At 42.9% G+C, this 22,467-nt stretch overlaps 1 protein-coding gene and 1 non-coding gene across 5 annotated transcripts in view; both read right to left on the reverse strand.

Annotated features, from left to right (window-relative positions):
* elf1 (E74-like ETS transcription factor 1) overlaps positions 1 to 17,473 on the reverse strand; it is a 59,619-nt gene extending 42,146 nt beyond the window's left edge. For 2 of the 4 annotated variants that reach the window (XM_053505437.1, XM_053505436.1), the window contains exon 1: positions 17,255 to 17,470. The gene's annotated coding sequence lies outside the window, so the exon portion shown is untranslated. Of the gene's footprint in view, positions 1 to 17,254 lie in introns of all 4 variants that reach the window. The other 2 variants (XM_053505440.1, XM_053505441.1) reach the window with 2 other exon arrangements.
* A 426-nt stretch (positions 17,474 to 17,899) lies between these two features.
* On the reverse strand, positions 17,900 to 17,971 carry trnae-uuc (transfer RNA glutamic acid (anticodon UUC)). Its single transcript has one exon. It is a non-coding gene; the product is annotated as a tRNA-Glu (tRNA).
* Positions 17,972 to 22,467: the final 4,496 nt, after the last annotated feature.

Genomic DNA, 22,467 nt, shown 5'->3' on the forward strand with positions numbered 1-22,467 from the left:
GGCTAAAGTTGCCTGAAAAACTGCCCATTTTACGTCTATTGGCTGAGCTACCACTCAGGAGGGAAAAATATTAAAGTAAAAAAAATAAATCATAAAATTATCCAAATTTTATTACCTGTCTACTTGACAGGGACATGGGGAGCTTTGCATGTTTATCATAATAGTGAAAAAACTAAACATGTTATCAGATATGTTTTCTTGCTGAAAGTGTTACCATGACTGGTTTTGAATGTGTGTTTTGGCCAGCAGCTGCTCCCCCCCCCCCCATCCTCCAGTACTGTGTTCCGCCATTTTTAGTGGTGTGCAGTACCAGACTGTACCAACCTTCTTTAACAGTGGTTAAGGCATTGACTACGGTCCCAAGTTCAAATCCCACAGCCACCAAGTTGTCCCTGTTGGGCCCTTGAGCACGGCACTTAACCCTCAACTGCTTAGGTGTATACTAAGATAAAAATTTAAGTTGCTCATGGATGAGGGCATCTGCCAAATGCCTAAATTTAAGGGAAATTATGATGAAGATGAGAAAATTATTAATGAATAGTGTGACTCCTGTGTATACAAACTTCCACATTTGCTTCACACAATGAGCAGATTTTGTTAGTTTGAATAAAGGACAACTGTGCCACGTTGAAGTGATATGATCATCATACAGGTACACGTTTTTTTTACAAGTCTATTACAATCAAATTAGGAGATGGCAGTGGTAAACCAAAGATACAGAATCATGATTTTGTAAACTAGTTTACAAGATAAATTAATGTTTAAAACAATTTAAAATCTTGTTTTAATCTAACAGTGTGATTTTTTAATTCTATTAATATTTAAGCAATTTACAAATTTAAAACTGACTGATTAGTTAAATTACCATATTTTACACTCTGTAAAATTCTGTTTTAAAGGAATCTGCCATAAAGGAATACTGTTGCCATGAAGGAGAGTCCTTAGACTGTTAGGCAAAAGTCCCTTAGCAGTGCACATATTTCTCAGAAGGGTCCGACTCTATCCCAGATTCTGATTTTGAAGAGAATCTGAAGTCACCAAGAGAGCTGCTTTGTTCTGAGGTGGCTCAGACCTTGCTGGTTGCTCCAGTTGTGCATTCCACTCTTCCACACCTCAGCCCTTTCAGCTCTGTGCAGATAGTTGAGGTCCTTAAACCTAGGATCAAGTGCTGTTACAATACTTATTCTAGTGTTTTATCCATGTATGTTGCAAAGTTTTGCTTGAAGTATAGCTTAAACTCAGTACGCATCAGAATAGAAACCACTAATCTTGTTCTCTCTTGCACAAGAGCATGTGCACACATGCACACACTTAAACACCCTCCATTTCTCTCTCTCACATGCACAAGCACACACACACACACACACACTTCTGAGACAAAATTGCTTTAAATAAGAACACAAATGAACAAGCATATCAGTAAACAACTGTATAGATAACCCAGTATAGTCTTACAATCTTCACAGTATCTTGTATGTTTTTTAATTTCAATTGAGTCAGCTACAATGCTAATGAGATTTCTGCGCATATCTAAATTTGGAATACAATAAATTTATTTTGCATTGAAAAAGGTCACTTTTGCCAAATAAATGATATACAATGAACCCCACAAACCCCAAGTACATACCCCAAGATTTCTTAGGGTCATGTCACCTTTTGCTTTGATTACTGTGTGCAATGTAGTGGCCAGTTCATGTGTGAAAATTATTCCTTATTCTCCCACAACTACTCTTTCATAGTTTGAGAAGAAGAAAGAAAAGAAAAAAAATCAGTACATTCAGGTAATCAGCTAACTTCATTTTATTGGCACATAACGATGCCTTAAATGTATGCTGATAAGTGACTAATAACGTCCTGAAATAATATTAAGTGGCATCACATTGAGTGACTTCAGGGACATTGCCGCCCAGGCGCACCAGAAAGACCCGTCTAGCTATGACAATGCCTTAAACTTATGCCGGAAAGTGGCTTATGACATCATATTTAGTGACACTGGCGTCCGGGGCTTTGTAGAAGTCTTAGTGGTCTGCTCAAAAGGCACACAGGTTGTGCAGGGCACCTTGGCAGCAATAGCTTTTTGAAGGTCTTAACATGCTCAAAAAGCATGTTAGTGCTTGTGCCCTCTCATCGTTGCTTGCAACTATATTTTATTTTGTTGTTTATTTATTTATTTGTTTATATACACATAAATTTTTTCATGGATCGATTAAGATTTTCATGCTCATAATCTTGTCCACAATTTTTTTCCTGGGTTTAAACCTTATTAAAAAGACATAGAGGTGGACGGGAGTTCTCAGAATGAAGATTGTTCAAACAAATTAGCAGAGAGGGTGGGCTGGTGGGCAATGAAGCGCTTGTATTATTTACTACAGCTTTAATTTGATCAACCTTATGATTTAACCATGGGGCTTTAAAAACCACTCAGATTTTTACAGGGGTATGATGACCAATTGCATTGTGCACTGATTTGTTATAGAATTTCTCCATTGCTTCCACTAATAAAAACAATTGTAGGTTAACTCTCCTGTAAGTTAAACGCTAGGAAAGATTTTTTTTTTTTCAAAATTATCTAAGTTTTTTCACAATTAGGAATTCCATGGAAATCACTTTGTGATCAGATACCCTTATTTTATAACACCCTTTATTACCCTTATTGGAGACTGTATTTAATGGCTCAGGATTGATGTTAGTAGTGTGGCCTGGTACTAAAATCCATTTAACATTTTGCATCCATTTTAGCACGAGGACTTCGCCTCGTGTTTCCAGTAATAACTTTACCCCATGACAAGAATCTACACTACTCACAATAAGCAAGGGATATTCTGAGAGACTCAGTGGATGTCATACATACGGTGTTTGTTTCACTTTAGACATTTTTGCGATAGGGAGGCAATTGTATTGAAGTGATAGACACACCTCATTTTGTGTTTTCCGTAATAGTCTAATTGTGTACAGATGTGCCTTATATTTGGGCCAATCCCAAAAGACAACCTTTTTCAATGTGGCATCAATTTCAACATTCTGTGGGTATAAAAAGCTGGTATTGTCAGTAAGTCATTCCAAGTTCATCATTCAAACATCCATGAACACACAACGTCACTTAACGGACGAGCAGCGCCACCTGGCCATGGCAGATGTTGCTCGTGAACTTGGTATGTCTCAAAGTGTCATCAGCAGACTTGCATCAAGACACAGAACTACTGGCAGAGTTCATGACGGACCCAAGAGTGGAGCCCCACAAGTGACAGACCGCAACGATAACCACACAGCTGCAGGCCCGTTTACGAGATGCAAGAGGTACTTGGGTTTTCAGACAAACCATTCGCAACCAACTCCACCGCTTGAATGCCAGACGACCACTGCAGGTGACTCCACTGACACCAAGATACCACCGTAAACGTTTGAAGTTTGACCAGGTGACCTGGACAATGCAGCAGTGGTCTACTGTCCTGAGTGTTGGGCCACCTTGCACAGAAATGATTGTCGTCAGTGTTGCTGGAGAAGGCGAGGTGAGCGATACGCTGAGGTCAACATGGTCCCCAGGGTTTGCTTTCGTGTTGGAGGTGCAACAGTCTGGGCAGGCATTACCAGTCAGCGCAAAACTGGTTATTGGTTATTGGTTATTGTACATGGCTCAGTCCTGCACGTTCTTACCTCAGAGACATCGTAGAACCCATCATCATCCCCCAATGCCGCCAGCACATCCCCAGCTTGACTTTCAGGAAGTTGGGGTGCCTCATATGGTATGGCCATCAATGTCCCCTGACCTGAACCTCATAGAGCAAGTCTGGGACCAGTTGAAGCAGAGACTGGATGATCTTACCCCACCCCCCCATGACCTAGCAGAACTGCATGTAGCACTTGTTGGAAGAGTGGAACGCATTGCCTCAGAACAACATTATGAGGCTAGTGAGGAGCATGAGACGTCGCTGTCTAAAAAATTTTAAATAAAATAAATATTAAACTAATGAAAATGGTGTTTCTTCTCACACATTATTAGTAATATCAAAGGGAACTTTTACTTATTCAATTTTAAGCAAATAAGCAAAAGGAAAAGCACTCATGTAAATAACAATATGTCATGCACACTCGGAACGCGACCAGCACTAGGACCCGGAAGTTAAGCGGTCGCGAACCAGGAAGTATAAAAGAGGTAAACAAACCATAGCACCTCGCTCAGTCATTGAGTCGCCGATGCTACGTCGGAATTCTTCAAACCGTGAGTACTCACCTTCTTGGTTTAAAATCCTGATCGAGTGTGTATTTATAGGACGCGGGTTAGATTGTGTCTTTCCCTTGCTCCCCATTCGTGAGAGTCCTTAGATCAAATAGCGTGATTATCCTGCTCACTCGTGTTCGTCCGCGTTTGGGTTTACCATTCACGCAACAAAGGGCTAACCACTAAAGCTACGTCTTCTGGTCACTCCAGGTTAGTTCTTGACAGAATGACTGAGCCTTCCGCTGTGAACCCAGCGGACTACGCGCACCTCTGCGACGTGGTAGATCAGCATGCCAAGCTTATCAACACGCTAACCGGGGAGATCGCTAATCTGCGCTGGGACCTCCAAGACGTCGCGGCCTTGTGCCGCGAGGTCGCGGAGCTCCGGCAGGAGAACGCGGATCTCCGGGCGGCTGTAGATAGCGCGGCTAGCCGTTCTCCCGTCGCGGCGGCCGCGGCGCCGCCCCAACCTTCCCCCCCTCCTTCTGATGTATTTCTGGCACTTCCTGATAAATGGGATGGCACGGACGGAAAGTGTAATGTGTTTTTAACATCGCTTGATCTGGTGTTTGAGTTTAATGCCACCAGGTACTCCACCGATCGGCTACGCATCGCGCTTCTGGTCTCGTTGCTATCCGGGCAGGCAGCTGAGTGGGCCACGGCAGTTCTCCGGGCGGATACAGACACCGCGCATTCATATAATGAGTTCACCCGCCAACTCAGGCTTACCTTCGAACACCCAGCGGGCGAGGTGGAGACCGACACCAAACTCTACCATCTGCGGCAGGGAGGATCGTCCGTGAGCCGGTATGCAGCTGAATTCCGGACCCTCGCTGTGCAGACCGACTGGGGAGATGCCGCGCTCCGGACATCCTTTTACGAGGGACTGGCTCCACGCATAAAAGACGAGCTCGCTGGGCGAGAGCTTCCTGCCACCCTGGAGGGGATGATCCAGCTCACCCTCCGTATTGACCAGCGTATCCTCTCTCGCCCGAAGCCAGCCCCGAGGACCCTGCTGCCTGCACCCACCTTCTCTTACACTGTACCACGACCATCCACTACTTTCACCGCCCCAACTACTGGATCTGTCAGATCTCCACCTCCTGCCGTGGTTGACACCGGAGCCGGGGAACCCATGCAACTAGGACGCGCCTCCCTGACCGTGGCGGAACGAGAACGACGGTACAGAGAGGGGTTATGTGCCTATTGTGGGTCAGCGGCACATCACCGGGCGATCTGTCCACTTCGCCCGGGAAACGCCCAGCCCCGGTGAGTTCGAGGGGAGACTCACCGGGCCCTCTCCACCTCTCCACCACGACCAACGCCACCATTTCGCGTCTCACGGTTCAGGTAATTCTCCAATTTGGCCACAAACGAGTTCGAGGTACGGCGTTCATCGATTCCGGTGCCGCTGGTAACTTCATTGACTCAACTTATGCCAAAAAATTGGGGATGAAGATCGAGGCGTTATCCCAGCCAGTTCAGATCACTTCAGTCGACTCTCCTCCAGCCCTATCACTCACCAGACCCAACCAATCACCTTCACTATCGACCAACACCAGGAACAGCTCCAACTTCACCTCACCTCCATCTCATCTCCTCCCATCATCCTCGGCTACCCGTGGCTGCTGCAGCACGACCCCCTCATCTCCTGGAATCAGAATCGCATCCTCCAGTGGGGACCGACCTGCACTGAACTTTGCCTACGGGCCCAGGCTGGGACGTGTTCCACGGAGTCCGAGGCCCCCGATGTCGACATCAACGCCATCCCGCCTGCCTACCGAGACCTGGCTGGAGTCTTTTGCAAGAAGAGAGCCACCCACCTTCCACCTCATCGACCTTACGACCTGGCGATAGAGCTCCAGCCAGGTTCCGTTCCCCCCCGTGGACATCTCTACTCTCTGTCCAAGACCGAGACTCAGGCGATGGAGGAGTACATCACCAACGCTCTGCGACATGGAACGATCCGGCCCTCCTCATCTCCTGCGGCCGCAGGGTTTTTCTTTGTGAAAAAGAAAGGGGGGGAACTTCGCCCGTGCGTCGACTATCGGGGGCTAAACAAGATAACCATCAAGAACCGTCACCCTTTGCCGCTCACCAACTCAGCCCTGGACGCCCTCTCTGGTGCCACCGTGTTCACTAAGTTGGACCTCCGGAGCGCCTACAACTTGGTGCGCATCAGAGAGGGCGATGAGTGGAAAACGGCCTTCATCACACCCACAGGACACTATGAGAGTTTGGTCATCCCGTTTGGACTATGTAACGCACCCTCTGCCTTCCAACAATTTATCAACGATGTCCTCAGAGACATGTTAGGCCGATGGGTGTTCGTTTATCTGGACGATATTCTGATCTACTCCCGCACCATAACAGAACACACCCAACATGTCCGAGCTGTACTAAAGAGATTGTTCGCCCACCAGCTGTACTGTAAGTTGGAAAAATGTGCTTTTCACCAGCACTCCACCACGTTCCTGGGTTTTGTTATCTCGCCCCAGGGTGTGGCCATGGACCCGCAGAAACTAGATGCTGTGCGCCATTGGCCCCTACCCAGGACGCTCAAACAGCTTTAACGGTTTCTCGGGTTTGCGAACTTCTACCGTCGCTTTATCCGGGGCTACAGTACAGTTGCAGCACCATTGACCAATCTGACCAGGCCCGCCTCTCACCCCTTCCAACTCACTCCTGCTGCCATCACGGCCTTCAGAGAACTCTGCCACCGATTCACCACCGCCCCTATCCTCCTTCATCCTGATGCCAACCAACCATTCGTTGTGGAGGTGGACGCGTCGGATGTGGGCACTGGCGCTGTTCTCTCCCAACGAGGTCCAGACCAGAAGCTACACCCATGTGGCTTCTTCTCCAAGAAATTTAATCCCACTCAGCAGCGATACGGTGTAGGGGACCGCGAGCTGCTGGGCATAAAGTGGGCCTTGGAGGAATGGCGTCACTGGCTCCAGGGCGCCAGTGAGCCATTCGTCGTCTGGACGGATCACCAGAACCTCATCACCATCCGGAACCTCAAACAGCTGAATCCACGACAGGCACGGTGGGCATTATTTTTCGAACAGTTCGACTTCCATCTGTCATACCGCCCGGGGTCCAAGAACACCAAGGCAGACGCCCTATCACGACAACAGGAGGAAGACGTCCCCCGGGCGGACCCCGTGCCTGTCCTCCCATCTTCACGTATCGTGGCACCCCTCCAGTGGGATCTTGAAACGAGGGTTCGCCAGGCTCAGGCTGCGAAGGCCGGGCCGGCAGGTGCGCCGCCTGGACGACTCTTCGTTCCACCACCACTACGAGCTGAGGTCCTCCAGTGGGGTCACTCTTCGCCCGTCGCCGGACACCCGGGAAACAAAAGAACTCTACAGTTCGTGAGACGGGCATTCTGGTGGCCTTCCATGAAGAGAGACATCGAGGAGTTCGTTCAGGCGTGCCCGGTGTGCGCCAGGGCTAAGGACTCAAATCGACCAACCCCCGGAGAGCTTCAACCTCTTCCCGTTCCTCGCCGGCCCTGGACGCACATCGCCTTGGATTTCATCACGGGCCTGCCGGTGTCCGAAGGGAAGAACACCATCCTCACTATCGTCGGTTTTCAAAAGCAGCCCACCTGGTGGCCCTCGCCGGACTCCCCTCAGCTAAGGACACCGCTGAGTTGATATTGGAACACGTAGTCCGCCTGCATGGGTTCCCCAAAGACATCGTCTCGGACAGAGGGCCCCAGTTCACCGCCCGGTTCTGGAAGGCCTTCTGCCGTCTGATCAACTCCACCACTAGTCTGTCCTCCGGCTACCACCCCCAGACTAACGGTCAGACGGAACGGACCAACCAACAACTGGAGCGCTATCTGCGATGCTTCGTGTCCGACCACCAGCGCTCCTGGGCCCGCTACCTCACCTGGGCAGAACTGTCTCATAACCTTCACGTCTCTTCAGCCACCAACTTGAGCCCATTTGAGGTATGCTACGGGTTCCAGCCTCCGATGTTCGCCCATCAGGAACCGGAGGTTGACGTACCCTCGGCCCAACAGTTGGTCCGTAGGTGTCGACGGCTATGGGAGCAAGCCAACCGGAACATCCAGCGCGCCAACGCCAGTTACATCACACAACATCGCCGTCGACACCCTCCGGGACGATTGTTCAAAGTAGGTGACAAGGTCTGGCTTTCAACCAAAAATCTCCATCTCCACACCGAATCCCGGAAACTCTCACCACGATTCATCGGACCATACCGCGTCAATCTACAGATTAACCCTGTCACCTACCGGCTCCAGCTGCCTGCGGCGCTCCGGATCCACCCGGTTTTCCATATCTCACAACTAAAACCCTTCACCACTTCACCCATGGTTCCACCCACCCCCCCTGCTCCTCCTCTCCGAATCATTGACGGCGGTCCCGCCTACACCGTGCGACGGATCCTTGATTCGCGGCCTCGGGGCAGAGGCACCCAATACTTGGTCGATTGGGAAGGCTACGGCCCCGAGGAGCGGTCTTGGGTTCCAGCACGCTTCATCCTCGACCCCGAGCTCATCCGGGACTACCGTCACAGGGTATCCTCCACCGCAGGACCGTCCGGAGCCGGTCCTGGACAGGGGGGTACTGTCATGCACACTCGGAACGCGACCAGCACTAGGACCCGGAAGTTAAGCGGTCGCGAACCAGGAAGTATAAAAGAGGTAAACAAACCATAGCACCTCGCTCAGTCATTGAGTCGCCGATGCTACGTCGGAATTCTTCAAACCGTGAGTACTCACCTTCTTGGTTTAAAATTCTGATCGAGTGTGTATTTATAGGACGCGGGTTAGATTGTGTCTTTCCCTTGCTCCCCATTCGTGAGAGTCCTTAGATCAAATAGCGTGATTATCCTGCTCACTCGTGTTCGTCCGCGTTTGGGTTTACCATTCACGCAACAAAGGGCTAACCGCTAAAGCTACGTCTTCTGGTCACTCCAGGTTAGTTCTTGACACAATATCCCTAACTTATTTTAAGTAGTGTATATTCATATATCTACATGACATTTAAACATTTGGGTACATAAGGACAGCTGAACCCGAGAAGTTCCAGCTCTGAGTTCCAGTCTTTTATCTTCTTTGCTAACAGAAAAGTCATGCTACACGTAGCAGTGATAATTCGGCTAACATCAGCTTACAGTGGCTAGCTAGCAGGAAGCAGGCAACCAAGCAAAGCCCCCAGCTAAGCCGATGAAAACTCACAGAAATCCGCAGAGTAGCCATTAATGCACAAAGAGCACAGCAAGCAGGCAGCACTCCACCACGCAAAGCCAAAATGCAAATCCAAAGAGAGATCCAATACATATATATGGTGAGAACCAAAATATACAGTACTGAACCTCGCAGAGCACAGCTCCAGATACATGTGTTCCCATTCCTTCACTCATCTTCTCTGCCGCTTTATCCTGTATTCAGGGTCGCAGGGTCCTGGAACCTATCCCAGGAGACTTCGGGCACGGGGACAGGGTACAAATCCATCGCAGGGCACACACACATACACACACTCTCATTTACACACTACAGGCAATTTGGGAAAACCAATTAGCCTAATCTACATGTCTGGTTGGAGAAAACTGGAGTATCCGGAGGTAACCCATCAAGCTCGGGGAGAACATGCAAACTCCATGCACACAGAGACTGGAATTGAGCCTGGCCGAGAATCACACCCAGACCCTGGAGGTGCAAGGTGACAGTGCTAACCACTATACCACGTGCTGCCTTCTTTAGTTTTATTGTTTATAAAATTGTATATTAATACTAACAACACTGAAATTATGACAGAACAAAAATGGAATTATGTGTTTGGCAAAAATGTGTTAAATAACCTAGAATATGTTTTATATTTTCCATTCTTTAAAGTAGCCACCTTTTGCTTTGCTGACAGCTTTGTACACTCTTTGCATTCTCACCCTTAGCCTCATGAGTTAGTCACCTGGAATGCTTTTCCAACAATCTTGAAGGAGTTACCAGCAGTGTTGAGTACTTGTTCCCTCCTTTTTTTCACTCTCTGGTCCAGCTCATCCCAATTGGATTTAGATTGAGGGATTCTAGAGGCCAGGTCATCTGATGTAGCACACCATCACTCTCCTTCTTAAACAAATAGCTCTTACATAACCTAGAAGTTGGTTAGGGTTGTCATGTTAGAGAAAACAAGTGATTGTTCTACTAAGTGCAAGACAGATGGCATGTCGCTGCAAAATGCTGTGGTAACCATGCTGGTCAAGTGACTCCAACAATGTCACCAAGTAAAGCACCACCACCTCATCACATCTCCCCTTGATGCTTCACATTAGAAACCATACATTCATTAACAGTCTGTTCACCCTCTCTAAGCACAGCAAAGAGATGGTAGTTTGAACTATAGAATCTTAAATTTGGACGCATCAAAACAGAGGACACTTTTTTTTTACCGATTTAATCTCTCTTCCTTTTATTTTCTGGCCCAAGCTAGTCCCTTCTATCTGTTGTTCGCCAAAGTAACGGTTTCTTTGCCACAATTCGACCACAAAGCCCTGACTCAGTTTTGACTGACCTTAATTTCTTAAAATAGTGATGGACTGTTGTTTCTTTTTATATAACTAAATGTTCTATGTACATGGGTTTGTACAGTAGATGTTGTAGCATTAAAAGGCTATTGAATCTATATCCAGCTCTTTCTCTGCACTAGATTCCTGATGGTCTAAGCACATTTAAGTGAGTTTTCTCACTTGGGGTGAGAACACTTGGCCCCAGGACCGGTTGATTTTTTTCATGCATGCAATCGTTCCGAGCTTGGGAATCAATCACTGGACCAATTGCAGAGGTGGTCTCGGGAACGATAAATACGTTCCCGAGCACAGTAGGTGATATATTTTTACGCACTCATGCTTAAAAGAGGAACTGCTGTAATTACTATTTTACTCTGTACAAAAATAAGAAGAAGAACCTCTGTGAAGTAATGATAAAGTATAGTGTTTGCCCCAAATTTAGGCAGACAAAAACATACAAGGACACATAAAAACTCCCATATCTACAGAAGTATCCATGAGTATTTACACGCGCACAAGTACAGCAGGCTTAAACAAACTGCAGCTACAAAAGCACACGGCGTGCGGTGCACTAGGGAAGTGAGGAAGATCGACAGAGGAAAAGACAAATGTTAACATCGATTTTTATCAACCGAACCAGACAGTGTGGATCCTGGTCCAGCAGAGAGCCTGCAAGCGAATGGTAAGTTTATATTAAGTACCAACATTATTAATGTTCTTAAAGAAAGTCACTGCTTATCCTGGTAATTATCACTGCTTTTCCTGGTAATTGTCTGTGGATATTTTGGTGACATTTTTTTATTGCCATCTTAGGGAGTTTTTCCTTGCCGCTGTCGCCCTCAGCTTGTTCATCAGGGATCATGTGATCATTTTGATTCATACACATTAACATTTCATACAAACTGCCATAATTTTAAATGTGACAATTGTTAAAAGCGCTATACAAATAAAATTTAATTTAATTTAATTTAATAGAATTTGGTGCATATAATAAGATACACAGGATGATCTTTTCATGTTAGCTTACAACAAAGTAAGCTTCGAATTCTGCTTGTGTCCGCTTACTTTAAGGCCTTAGATAATTTCCCTGTTTAAAATGAAGAAAGGTAGAATGTGATGAACTCAAATGTAGCTATTAGAGTTACAGGTACTTTACTATTTACTCATTAGTTTATCTATAACCTTTCTGTTTATATTCTAATACATCTTAGGGGCACAAAAGTGAGATGCTGATGTTCCACATAAGCTCCACACACAATATCAGGTTATCTGTGACTGCTGTGACAAAAATTGGATGTTGGAAGAATTTAATTTGTGCAAGCTGTTATGGTTGCAACTATGTAGTTAATTTCTTGCTTTTTGCTTTTATACCTTCTTGCAGACAGGCACTGGAAGAAGCAGGCTGAAACCTCAGACAGTAGCACAAGACCAGCAAACAACCAAAAATAGATGCAAAACATAATGTGCAAGAACAGCCGACTCTTAATCTCTGGATGAAATCTCAAATTTACAGTAGATGGAGGAGCACTGACTACAGATGCAGAGGAAGGAACGTCAAGACATCGAATAGTATATTGATGCAGACGATGAACATACTGTTTAATTTCATGGTCCCACTGTCTTCATTTTAACATACACCCTCTTGCTATGAAAGTACAAGTAAGTATAGAAATACGCTATATTTTAATGTTTAATTTTTTTCTCATATTTGACAGCTACTTTTCTGTTACAACACTGACTTAAATTATATTTCACTTTAATAATTATTTATAAAACCAGTATTTTGTCTCTGTTTTAAATCACTAAGACCCACACTCATCTTAGATTTTACAAAATACATTTATTTTTAAGAATATAATATAAACACACTGCATAAAAAAAAGTTAAACACCAAACATCGATTGATGCATGGTGAGGTTTTAAATTCAACAGTTCCAGCACCGTAGACCAAGTTTTTTAAAAAGCTACACTTAGATAAGGGAAAAAAGAGCACAAGCATCTCTCTTATAGGAATGTTGTCTTAACTTGGCAGCCATTCCTGGTCTCTCCAGATCATAAGGATATGCTACCATCACACCCCAGACCTCTCATGAACCCAGATGATCCTGGGGAGAACAAAAAATACATGATTAGATGCTTATTATTCATTTTACCGTATGTATCTATGCTATTCACTAAACTTTATTATAGCATGCATAATTTTTATTTGCAGCATTTCTTGTATTACACTGTACATTTCTTGTATTTCTTGTGTTCACTTATTCATTGTGTACATCTGTATGATTAATACACAGTGTACATAAACATTATATTTTTGCTTTAAAAAATAAATATTTAAAATAAATAACACTCATGAGGTATAACCAAAGAGATTATTGTTTAATGAGCACTTTTTTTTATTTCACTGTAAAAATCAGAAAAAACACCTGTTTACTCACCATACAGAGTAAAGTTTCTAGTAGTCATTCCTGAGTGCCTCCTGACACATCCGTGCTCCTCTCACCCTCTCCATAGAAGTGGCAGTAGGCATGTTGTTGACGGGGCCGTTGTTTTTGTCGCAAAAATGAAAACCTCCACACAAAGCATTAACAAATGTCACACAGTTCATAACCCAAGAGGCTGATTCTTCTTCTTTTTTCCGTTTGAAGAAAGAGAAGACAACTACATACTGTATCTACCGCCGGCTACTGTATCCGGTTGTGCAAATACAGAAGTGTTCCCAAGATCGAACCTGATGTTACAATATGCATGTAAAACCTGCGGGAGGATTGGGGAGCAGGAGAAATCATGCTCGGGAACACAACGAAACAATCGTTCCCAGTGAAAAAACGCGCTAAGAAGGCAAGGAATGTCACAAAGTAACTCTTCACAAGGCACACCTGTGAATTGAAAACCATTACAGGTCACTACCTCATCAATCTGATGAGAGAATGTCATGAGTGTGCCAAGCTGTCATCAAACCTACATTTATCTACTTTGGACAATCTAAAATATAAAACGAATTTCCATATGTGTTCTTTCATATTTTGAAGTTCTTTAGTGTTATTGTACAATGTTTAAAATAAAGAAAAAACTGTGATGGAGAAGGTGTGTCCATACATGTGTATGTACTGTATATATGTATGAAAAAGTACAGTATGTATAAGCTGGCTGTACTCCCAAAGGCCTGAATAATTGGTGGTTAAGTTACAAATTGCTTTAAGTCACTGCTTCCAGGACCCACACTATAATAAATGCACTGCAGCTATGCATAGTTAAACAAGGACACTCCCACACTCAATGTTCTCAACATTTTAATACGATCAAGAAGTATAATTCTATTCAATTTATTAGATTATTAGTGTGACTGCTCTATTGTTCTTTTTATCCTTGTTAGTCTGTTTCTTTATTTCACCCATCTGTCTGTACTATTTCTGCAATTTTGACATATCAACAAGGTTTCAACTCTGCCATGTTTATTCAGATCCCATGTAGTGCTATTGTATAAATGAGTGCACTGCCACCTGTTGTTCTCTTATTATTGTTTATTATTCCTCGTTTTTCCTATTGAAACGAGTGATCTGCCAATTACAGTTGTGATATTACATAGTTTTTATTAAACACAAATGTAATAAATTAATTATGTACTTGTGACAATGCATAGTTCACTTCTATTTTGACAGTAAGCAAAATCACATGTTAAGACAAATAATATATAGAAAAAGTACTATGTCAGCTGGAGCTAAGCCATTGTGTCTCTTCATAATAAATAATGACATATGCTTTTTCACATTTGCTCATGGGACAAACCACATGCTCATAAAAGAACAATGCCTCCTTGTGGACATAGACATAGTTCGAGTTTGGTCTAGCTCAATTAACCAAGATAGCAAGAGACTGGGCCCATACGTTTTATTTTTATTTTTTACCTGATGTGCCCGGAACTTTGTTTGCGTGAACTTTAATTGCACTGTCATAGACATGTTTTTAAAAACATACAACGCCCTCTGTTAATTTTTTTTATTTTTTTATTTACCATTATTTAACCAGGCAAGACCGATATAAGAACAGGTTTCTTATTTACAACTATGGCCTGGCAAAGGCTGGGCCTTTTGGAGGAAGTAGGGGAACTGATAAAAATAAAACATTTTAAGAAATATAAAGGAAATTACGAAAAAAGTAAATAAGTTACATATTAAAAATTATAATAATAATAAAAAAAATATATATATATATATATATATATATATATATATATATATATACAGTAAATTTATATATACATACACCTGTGAAAACCCCATTGAAATTTGTTGACATGTTCTATCTCGTCTCCACCAAAGTATTGTTTCCTCAATGTACAGACATAACTTTACAGTGTTATTATATGTATATATTATTTGCTGGTGCACTGAAGGCAAAGTCACTGCATTAGAAGGGTCATATTATTGGCCTGCAAAGAAAACAACTAATGAGCTTTGAAATTACTAGAATTGGGTTAGGATCCCTTAAATACTTAAAACTATCCTTAAATGATAGTTGTGAACTGCCAGGTTGATGAAAGAAATGTGAGGAGTGCATGAAACAATGGACTGTGGCCACTGTATAAGGATCTGGAATCATTGTTATGATCTGTGGTTGCTTCAATTAGTCAGGTCCAGGCTCAGCAATGTTATGTGGCAATAAAATGTAATCAGCTAACTACCTTAATGTACTGCATGACCAGGTCCTCCTATCAAAGGATTTTGGCACAGGCATATTCCAGGATATTGTGGGAGCATAAGGCATCACTTTCACACATGAATTGTCCACCATTATGCTCTCCTTCATTAGCTAAATGCGATCTTCCCACCCACAAAATATTCCTTATATATAAGCAGGATTCATCTTATGTTGCTGTTTTAGTCAGAGCCTACACAGCCCTCCTGATTCAGTTTAGTGCATAATGTCTCTTATGAGCAGACAAATCAATAACCACCCCATTAAATCACATCTTATGTGATTTGCGAGCCATTAGTCAAGGGCTGTGATGCCGAGATTGAGCACTCGAATAGAGTGCAATAAGCCAAGGCCTTCTACTGTCTTATGATAGTTCTTTATTCCTCAGTTTGTACTTGGCTAAAAACAACATGACTAAGCACAAGGAAATTCCGGTTTCCACATTCCCACATGTGGCCAACATGCCTCCTGCTGTCATCAAATAACATAACATTTGTTTTTTTCTTTTTTTTTTGGATCTAAAAGGTATCTATGAAGGTCCATAGTCCAAAAAGGTTTGCTTGGTAATATAGGGGCAGCATCAGTGCACTGTTAAAGTGTACAAAAACATCAAAAGGACTATTGCATTAAAAGCATTTTTTCCAGGAAATTCCCATAGCTTGGATTGGTTTAGTGGGTAACTATGCTTCTGTTGGTATATTGAAGTTTCTTATTACGCCTAATTGGTTTCAGAAGACTCAAATTTAGAGCATTCTGGCCACTGGGAGGTGGGGACACTGAAAAGGTGAGGCCATGAAAACTAGCCATGATTGCACTCTATATAGCTTACGCATAATCAGTAAATACAACATAAATGTGAAAGTTGTAGGTAATAGCTGTGCAAAAGAACAACATAAAAGATCTAGACCAAGTCAAGTATGCGCACTTGCATAATATGTTAAGCTGATATTAAGTTAGCAGACCCTGAGGCTAGAAAGATAAATGAGCTATGCATGTAGCACCATGATTTATGTTACAGAACAGCCTTAAGCCTAGATCTCCCTTTCACATTCCCATACCGCTGCTCTCTTTTTTGTGGTGTCTTTTGTGCCCTCTGGCATGGGTTAGCCTTGGGTTCCAATGATCCTGTCACCATTGCTGTTAACTTCACCTGGCAGTGATGGTGTTATGACTAATTGGTCTGTGTGTGTGTGTGTGTGTGTGTGTGTGTTCTACATATGTCACATATGTTCAATAATCTTTTACCACATATCAGTAAAACTGTAACACTGATTTGGCTGTCAAATAATGTAAAATGAAAAACAAATAATATTATTTATATTATAATATATCATATTATATTATAATATTCAAACTGATAAGCTCCAGCTGAATAATATGAACATGAAGAGACATAACACAGCGCTTATCATAACTGACTCAGTCACTTACAGCGGTGGTTCTTAAATTAGGGCCAATCTAACTACAAGGTTTTTTAGTGGTGGAAATCATAACCCAATGTAATCCAGGTTATTATAACTATCATTGAGTTCTTATAGTTATTAAAGCCCATTTGTTGGCCTATTGATTGGGTTTTACCCCAACCTCAATTATATAAGTACAAGCCTGTCTACTGAAGCAAAGTTTTAAAATAATAGATCTATGGTTTAAATAAATAACTATGATTTTGTAAATACATACTACAAAATTTACTGGTACCTATGGAGCTTCCAAATAAAGTACCATATCTTTCTTAATATACTATAGTCTATATAGAATTTAATATATCTTGTAAAGATAAAAAAAAAAACAACATACCCTTGTGATCTTGTAACGTTGACTGTTTCAACCCTCTCGTGCTAGTAATGACAATATCCACTTTATTAATGAAGCCGCTCCAAAGAACGTACACATGCTGCGCACAATGTTGTCCCCGTTGTCCTGCTTAGGGAAGGACACTGTTCTCTCTATTAGCCTCTTTGCCGCAGGTCGTTTTCCGCAGTTCAGTTCTCTTTTTGCACTCGTGCCTGCCGTGAGGTTCCAGTGTTTTCGCTAAAGGGAGCGTGGGGGAATTCCATCCACTCAGATTTTCCCTCTGAACTCATTGGCCAACATTCACTTAGCGAGAAACATTAGAGATCCCATGGCTGTAATAGAAAGGTCGCACATCAAGTCCATCCTTCATATTACAGGCACTGAGTAAAACTAGGAGACTGAATAAGAAAAAAATAAATAAAAGCATGGCTGTAGCTTAACTTTGCTTCCATACTATTCGCGAACTCGTGTGATTCGAATCTGAAAGCATATTGAGGAGCTCGTTTATAGACGTTCCATTTGGTGTCATTATTCGGTGACATTTTAATTGGAGGAATGTATACATCATTTCTGCTTTCTAACAGTGCGAATATTGTACAGATTATTTAACAACCTACATAATTTCCCCCTAGTTTATTAAAAACCTATTTCCCATACCGGGAGTCGAACCCGGGCCGCCTGGGTGAAAACCAGGAATCCTAACCGCTAGACCATATGGGAACCTTATTCATGATGGATAAAAACATATACTTGAACAGTCGGTCTGACGAATATGATGTGTTTGTAATCCCAATGGCAAATCAGAAAAATCCCAGGAAAACAGCCCCTTAACTTTAAAGCGCATAGTTTTCCAATATCACAATCGCAAGACACGTGACCTTGTTGACGGCGCCATCTCCGTTGGCTAGTGACTTTTTTTTTTATTATTGTGATTGCACCTGTACGGCATGTGTAGGAGAAATGTGTTTGGTTCTTTTTGTTTTTTATTGTGGTGCTTCCGTTAGATTGAATGCTTATTAGGCCTAATCTACGTCTACTGATCACGTCTCTGATCAGACGTGAAAGTGCATTTCTTTGGCGAAAAGGAGGAGCACAGCTATTCCTGCTTATTCCAAAGAAACTGGTTTAACATGAAAAACATCATCTTAAATCGAAAGACAGATAAAAAACACTGTACAAATATAGTTGTAAGCAGCAATGAGCAAGCCCAAGCACCTGTGCTATCACATCCCACATCCAAATCATGCTCCACACAACCTGTGTGCCTTTTGAGCAGCCATAGATGCTGATGTCACGGAATATGGCATACTGTATGTTTACGGCATTCTCAAACCTGGACGTGTCTTTCTGTTCCAGTTGTGTGTAACATACAACCTGTGTGTCCTTTTCCTGATGTCACTCAATGTGATGTCAATTAATATGATGTCATAGGAGAAAGACACATTTAGACACATTTCAGCATAAGTTTCACCATGATAAGGCATCGTCATGACTGCGATATAAAAATCCCTTTGTAATTTTGCATCCCTAATGTTGTGAGATCATAATGGCCGGGTTTGGTGGTGTTTATAACGGTGCAGGTGTCTGGGCCGGTCATTGTTTTTTGCGGTTGAGTGTGTGTGTGGATGTGGATGTGTAGTGTGTGTGTGTCAGGGGCGATTCTAGGGTCGCCTAGGTTGACACCAGCCTGTCAACCTGACAATGCCAAACGTCGTTGGATCAGAGCACCATTAATCACTGGCCTAGAGCGCCGTCACTCACTGTTTGATTTACAAAGGGGACAGTCATGCGATTTTCAAAACGGAGGAAAGAGAGGCACACCATGACACATTACACTGTTCATGATGTGTATACAGTCCATCCTATTTTTGGAATCACCCTGATAGTATGTTAGTCTGCTGATTAGAGATGATTTAGCAGCAATGCTCACCACCACATAAATAGTAAATAGATAAATGTTACTCTGTTATCTGTTGTTTTTATGAATAAATTTACAAAAATATTTTCCCACAAACACTAAATGATTTGCAGGCTTATGTGGCAATGCCACATTTAATCTAATACTACCCATATAAGGGCACAGGGTATTGCTTAAGATTTTGGAAATTATGTATAATGTTTTCTAAGCCATAATATATTGCTAATTGAATCTGATTTGCCATGGACCCAACTGGTCCTTGGTCCCCTCTGTGCTAAAAATTGTTCAGCTCAATAAGATACACTCATTGAGGTACACTAAAAGTGTACCAAGTTTGACATGCAAGAGTGTATGAGCTAAGCAGCAAAATCTCCTGTGAAGTCTCTGAGCAAGACTCGCAGGCGCCCTAATGGCAGCAGATTCCAATTTTTGTGCATAAAGCATTTGTTTATCATCAGCACGCTGGTGTGTGTATGTATGTGTGTGTGTACGTGCGCTCTCACGCTTGTTTGGGTGAGAGTCTTTATCAGTAAACTGCTTGTGTGTGTGTATATATATGTGTGTGAAAGTCATCCCAACCTTCTCTCTTCTTTCTGGTCTCCATCACTACAGCCACGATTCTTTTTAAAGATAGTCAGAGTTTCCATAATTTCTTAATTTAATCATTTAATAAAGATGTACGAATTCGTAAGAAAAATTTGGGCCAGGTTAACAATGACCCAGCCCAGATGGTGAAGGGTCAAAATATGAAAAGGATGTAAGGGTTAAATAAGTGTGTGTAAAGTTAGACCATAAGTTGCAACATAATAATATGCTATACATTTTGACGGGCAAGGTGAGAACACAGATGCTGGGCGCCATTGAGTATAAGTGCAGAAAAGTGCTCTATTATTTAAGAGATAGGGGAATTTCACTTTCGCACTCACACACTCATACTGTATGCACACAGGCACTCTATAGTCAGACAGTTGTAGTGGAGGAGTTGGAGTCTTGTGCAGAGGATTTAGTCTCGGGTTGTTGTAGGAAGTCGCAGTCAGGCGAGGTTGATTGGCAAATCGACCCAGACAAGGCAGAAGGTTAATGAGCCGAGGAGGTGGCACTGGCTCCTTCTTAACAATTCGTTCCAAGTCTGATAATTTCCAGAGTGCTTGCAATCTGTGGAGAGAAGAAAGGATCATGAGACATGTAGCCGAAACATTCTACTCCCTAAACTGGGCTTCTGCTGTCCTTTTATAGGCCATGGATGACAGCAGGGTGCTGGCTGATAATCGACTCCCAGCCTTGAGGAGTTAAGGTGCTCTTCTCCCCTTGTGTGCAACAGAGCTGTTCGTGGTGCTTAACATGCGTTGTGTGCTCTTTCTCCTGGTTGAGTGTTGGGTTGGTAGATGATAAGAGGCAATGGCTGTATGTCCGCTGTTACAGCACCCCCTTTATCTTTTGCGGTAAGGGGACCCAGCGAATGGTGCAAGGGTCAGCCTTTGCCGTCCACTGCAGAAGAGCGTGGTCAGTGACCAAAGTAAAGTGTCACCCTGACAGGTAATATTTTAGCTCATCTACAGCCCACCTGCATGAAGAAACTAGCCCTTGCAAACTCCACGAATACAGAATTGAGGCAATGCTGGGATTTTGGAAAATGAATGTTGATTTATGGTTGTTTTTGATTTCACATTGGTTACTTGATGATAGGATAACGTTTATAGAAAGAATAGAATATCTTTATTGTCATTGTCACTGTCAGTTAGGTACTTTACACATATTACACAAAATACACAATTTATATTTACACACTTGTACATTATACACTTATGCACTTAACATAAATTGCACAAGAAAAACAGTTACATGTATGGCACCAAAATTTAAATATATTGCACAGGAAATTAAAATTGATGTATATTGAACTAAAAAAATAAATTTATATTAAAATTTAGGTATTATGAAATATACATTTATGTATATCTTGCACAAAATTGCTTATATCACACTTTACCCATATTGCACATAAAATGACAGATATTGCCGAGGTTTCCACAAATTGCAAAACATAATTCTCCCAAAGAATTTTACTTTTTTGTTTAATCAATGCACCTAACACAATGTTGCGGAAATGACGATAAACAATATCAGTACAAGTTAATTTGGGATCATGAAAATAATTAAAGATCATATAAACAAAATCTGTCAAAAATGTTGTTCAAGAAGAAATCAGAAACAAGAAGAGATATGTACAGCTTAGACAAGGGGAAAATATGGGGTAGAAAAGAAAGAGAGAAGAGGTGATCATAACCCTACTGTGACATACAGGACTAAATCAACACCTCTATAGAATAAAAATAAAAAGCATCTAACTGAAAAATGTTCACACTGTGGGCAAGCGAAAACAATTAGACACATACTGTTGAAATCTTCTTTGTCTTTCGGCTGTTCCCTTTCAGGGGTCGCCACAGCGAATCATTTGCCTCCATCTAACCCTATCCTCTGCATCCTCTTCTCTCACACCAACTAACTTCATGTCCTCTCTCACTGCATCCATAAATCTCCTCTTTGGTCTTCCTCTAGACCTCCTGCCTGGCAGTTCCAACCCCAGCATCCTTTTACCGATATATTCACAATCTCTCCTCTAAACATGTCCAAACCTCAATCTGTCCTCTCTGACTTTATCTCCAAAACATCTAACGTGGGTTGTCCCTATGATAAACTCATTCTTGAACCTATCCATCCTTGTCACTCCCAAAGAGAACCTCAACATCTTCAGCTCTGCTACCTCCAACTCTGCCTCCTGTCTTTTCTTCAGCGCCACTGTCTCTAAGCCGTAGAGCATTGCTGGTCTCACCACTGTCCTGTACACCTTTAATTTCATTCTCGCTGATACTTTTTTATCGCACAACACACCTGACACTTTTCTCCACCCATTCCAACCTGCCTGTACCCGCCTCTTCACCTCCTTTGAACACTCTCCGTTGCTCTGGACTGTTGACCCTAAGTACTTAAAGTCCTGCACTTTCTTTACCTCTGCTCCCTGTAGCCTCACCGATCCTCCTGGGTCCCTCTCATTTACACACATGTATTCCGTCTTGCTGCGGCTAACCTTCATTCCTCTGCTTTCCAGAGCATACCTCCACCTCTCCAAATTTTCCTCCAACTGATCCGGTATGGGAATTATATTCGTGATTCGCATCATTGATTTGGCAAATGTTTTACGTCGGATGCCCTTCCTGACCCAACCCTCTGCATTTATCCAGATTTGAGACTGGCACAAGAAGACACTGGATTGCGCCCCCCCGTGGTTGCATTACAC

The sequence above is a fragment of the Clarias gariepinus genome, chromosome 10, assembly GCF_024256425.1.
Source record: "Clarias gariepinus isolate MV-2021 ecotype Netherlands chromosome 10, CGAR_prim_01v2, whole genome shotgun sequence".
Lineage (NCBI taxonomy): Eukaryota > Metazoa > Chordata > Actinopteri > Siluriformes > Clariidae > Clarias > Clarias gariepinus.